We start from the raw sequence: 4,525 nt of genomic DNA on the forward strand, positions 1-4,525 counted from the left end.
TCATTCTGGAAAGCAGTTGTGCGGGGGACGAGCTCCGAGCTTCTGTGCGCAACGCGGTCGCGGGTCGAGCGACACTCTACGCAGGGACGTCACTGGGCGCCATCGGCTGCACACGTTTCCCCCTCTCCCCCCACCCCCAACCCCCCCCTCACCGGCAGTCGCTCCACTTTACACTTTGCGCGTTTCCACGAAGCGCTCAGAGACGTCTCGAAAATGAGATGAGGCGCTGGGGCCAAAACACAAATAATAATAATCCTTGCATTTGATATAGCGCTTTTCACGTCGGGAGGACGTCCCAAAGCGCTTCACAGAATATACTGTAAAGTGAATTGACTGTATATTTGTGGGCGAACGCGGCAGCCAATTGCGCACAGCAATGTCCCACAAACAGTCGTAGATTGAAAATGACCAATTTATTATTGTTTTGGGTTTTTTTGGAGGGATTATTATTAGGCTCTGTGTGGAGTAAGGAAACTTGCCCAAGGTTTCGCCCTGCCTGGAAATGAACCCAGGTGTCTTGCTTGCAAAGCGAGTGCTCTAACCACTGAGCTACAGGACTCCACAGCTATTCCCGGTGGGATCTCACATGTGTCTGTGTGTGGGATTCTCTTTGGGCCACTGGGGGTGGGGGGGGGGGGGGGGGGGGGGGGGGGGGTGGTGGTGGGGGGGGCGGGGGGGGGTGGTGGGGAGGGGGTGTGGGGTGTGGAGGGCAGGAGGCAGGGAACATAAATCAGGGGAATTGATATTACTCTTGACTCCCCCCTCCCAATATCCCCCCCCCACTCCCCCCCCCCCCCCCCCCCCCCAAACAAACACACACTCACACACTTCATTTATAATTTACGGGGAAACTGAATGAATGAATGAATGAGTGAATGAATGAATGGATGAGAAGGCGACTGTAATTCACTTATTAATTTCATTGATGCACGGAATTTAATCAATGGCGGAGGCTCTCTTGGCTTTGCCGAGATCTTTCAGGCGGGATGTCTCCGAAACATTTGGGGGCTGAGGGTCAGGGGGGTGGGGGGGGTCAGGGGCAGGGCTTGGGGCCGTCGATCGAAAGCACGAGAGGCTTTAGAGGCAAGTGTTTTTTTCTTTCTGAAGGGAGACCTGGTTTATGGCTGTGACAGGACGCACTGATTATCATAATAATAATTACATTAATAAAATTAATCCTGGCATTTTGATGCAGGACCTTATCGGGCGTGTCGTTGAGACGTCTCAGAGCGCTTCACGGGATACCCTGTAAAATGTAGTGACTGTTCAGTGTGCGCGTGTGTGATAGGGAGTGTGTGTGGATGTGTGGGAGAGAGATAGAGAGAGAGAGACTGTGTTAGTGTGTTGGGAAGGTGTGTGTTTGTCTCTGTTATCACAACCTCACCTCCTAACCCTCTGCTCACAGCCCGGCTATCTCGTCCCAGCACCTTGTCTGTGTTGATTCAAGTACCTGAGTTACGAGAAGGGAGGGTGGGGGTGGGGGGCGGACTGTGTGTGGGCGGTTAGACCTCTCGCCTCGCAAGCGAGAGGACCCGGGTTCGATTCCCGGGCGGGTCAGGACAGGACGAAACCTTAGGCAAGTTTCCTTACTCCCCCACACAGACACACACACACAGATGCCTCTGTTTTCCTGACTGTAATGAGGAACCCGGTTGTTAGTCGATTGGCGGATGGCAATTCCGGGTGGTAATAATCCCTCCAAAAAAAGAGTAATTATAATAATAATAATAATTTGGTCACTCAACCCACGGCTGTTTGTGGGGCTGTGGCTGTGAGCAATTGTCTGCCCCGTTTCACCCCCAAAAACACACGAGTCAAATCACGTTACGGTGCTGTTACATCGTGTGAAGAACTTCTCGAGACGAGAGTCTCAAAAGGCTTTCTTAGCCTTCAAAAGCCTAGAAAGGCTTTCTTATCCCTTTCATCCCCCCCACACCCCCACCCACCCCCCACACCCCCCGCACTCTCTCTCTCTCCCCCTCCCCTCCCTCCCCTCCCTCCCGAGTGAAAAATAGTAGCAGATGTAGGGCTGAGGAGGTCAGTGTGATACATCACTCTGTGAGATGTCAAGAGAGAAACGGCCACAATTCACCTCGTTCATCAGTGGGGGATGAACTTGAGAAATTGTCTCCATTTGTTTGCGAGGACTTGAGGACGGGTCAGAGGTCTTGAGGTTGCTGCCAATTACCCGCCCGGTCCGGTCAACAGCGTTGGATTCAATTCATTATCAATACTCGTGTCAAGAACCTAATTGGGGACAGATTACAGGCCGGGGCTTAGATGGGCTTTTAGAATTTAGACTGCGTTCACATGGAGATCCCCCCCTTAGAGTAGGGGTTAGAGCCCTCGCCTCGCAAGCCAGAGAGGACCCGGGTTCGATTCCCGGGCCGGTCAGGACAGGGCTGAAACCTCAGGCAAGTTTCCTTACAGTAACACACACACACTCCCACACAGCAGTAAGGAGGAATCCGGCCTTAATCGAGTTGGCAGATCACTTTCCGGGGGTAATAATCCCTGTTTGTAGGGGGAGTTTCAACGAGGGGAATTTGCTTGTCTTGAGACGGATCCAAGAAAGGGAATAATCCTCTAATCACAAATCTTGTTTCTCAGCAGCTTGTACTGTAGTTACCCATAATTAGCTTTACGCCTCCTTTCTCTGTCTTTGACACTTCACCAACAATCGACCATCGACCTCGGAGCCGGTGAGGAGCACTATCTAAATGCGAGTTGTTCTTGTTCAATTCAGGACTCGTAGAGTCCCCGTAGCTCAGTGGTTAGAGCCCCCTCGCCTCGCAAGCGAGAGGACCCGGGTTCGATTCCCGGGAGGGTCAGGACAGGACGAAACCTTAGGCAAGTTTCCTTCCACCCCCCCCCCCACCCACACACACACACAGAGAGAGACAGACGCACACACACGCCGCAGTAAAAGGAACCCGCTTGTTAGTCGATTGGCCGATCAGTTTTCCAGGGGTAATAATCCCTTCAAAAAGAAATAATAATGATAATTTCATCACTCAATCCGATACTGTTTGTGGGGACGCTGCCGCACGCAATTGACTGCCACCTTTTGCCCGTGAAACGCACAGTCACTGCACTTGACAGCGTATCCTGTGAGGCGCCTTGAGACACCTCGAAGACGTGATAAGGCGCCGGGTCAAAGGATGCGAGGATTATTATCAATAATTGTTTTTATTATTCTCAGTAGTCGGTGCGATACGGGTTAAACATGGTGGTGGGTCTGCGATGCCAACAAAACTTATTCTTATTCCCCCCTCTCTCTCTCTCTCTCTCTCAGTTTTGTGAAGAATTGGACAGAGCTTTGATCGCCCACTCGCCCACTCACTCACCTGTGCTGCCGCAACCTCTCTCTCCCCTGTGGATTATTCCGGCGGTTGATGTGCAGGAAACCCCAGAACATCTCCTGATGGTAGGACCAACTCTCTCCTCTGCTCTCCCTCCAGTCCAGGGTGTCCGACGCGCACGGAAACCCATCACCATCGCTTACGAGTCTCCAAACCCAACTGAGAATTCCAGGCCTCCTGTCTACACCTGGGAACGCCAGAGAGAGACTGTTGTAACAGAATGCGCTCTCTGTCTCTCTCTCTCTCTCTCTCCCCCCCTGGAGGGACGCCCCCCACTTACCTAATTCCAGAGAGTATTAGAAACAGGTGGTGAGAGCCAAGGCTTTGGTGGGGGGTGGGGGGGAGCCCAGAGAGTGCGTTGGCATTTGCTGTAACTGTTGAGTTGAGTTTGGTTGTAGCTTTGGTGTCTGCCGTGAGCTTCTGGGCTGTTTATTATGATAATAATAATAATAATATTAGTAATAATAATAATCCTTGCCTTTGACCCAGCGCCTGATCACGTCGTCGAGACGTCTCAAAGCGCTTCACAGGATACGCTGTAAAGTGTAGTGACTGTGTGTTTTGTGGGTGAATATCTTATTGCCCCCAGAAAGCGATTGAGGGAATTGGCAATTTAACCTCTGGATTGGGCTGCGTCTCAGCCCCATTCACCTCGAGGCTAATCATGATGTGACACTCGATAGTACAAGTGGCTATTGACGGGAGCCCAATGAGGAGAGTTTGATAGACACTTGAAGATTAAAGATATGAAAGGACTCGGTCAAAGAGCAGGGGTCGGGGGTTAGGATAGACAGTGCGAGGAGAGAGGGAAGGAGAGAGGGGGAGAAAGGAGAGAGGAGAGGGGCTGTTTGCCAGGTGGCGATATCAACTTGTCCCCCCCGCCCCAGCCCAGCCCTACCTCACCATCATCCTTCAGCCTCTGTGCCCCCACCCTCTGGAACTCCATCGCACAGTCCCTCCGCCTCGCCCCCCCCCCCCCCCCCCCGCTCGCTTCCTTCGAGGCCCGTCTCAAGACTCTCCTCTTCGACCCAACGCGCCTTTGGTCGCCCTCCGGCCCGAATTTCAAAAAGAATCTGAAATCCAAATCGGAGACTATTTTTTTGGTGGTGGTGGTGGTGGTGGGGGGAGGGGGAGGGGGGGGGGGGATTTTTTTGAAATCGAAG

This window comes from Callorhinchus milii, unplaced genomic scaffold, assembly GCF_018977255.1.
Source record: "Callorhinchus milii isolate IMCB2004 unplaced genomic scaffold, IMCB_Cmil_1.0 Scaffold27, whole genome shotgun sequence".
Lineage (NCBI taxonomy): Eukaryota > Metazoa > Chordata > Chondrichthyes > Chimaeriformes > Callorhinchidae > Callorhinchus > Callorhinchus milii.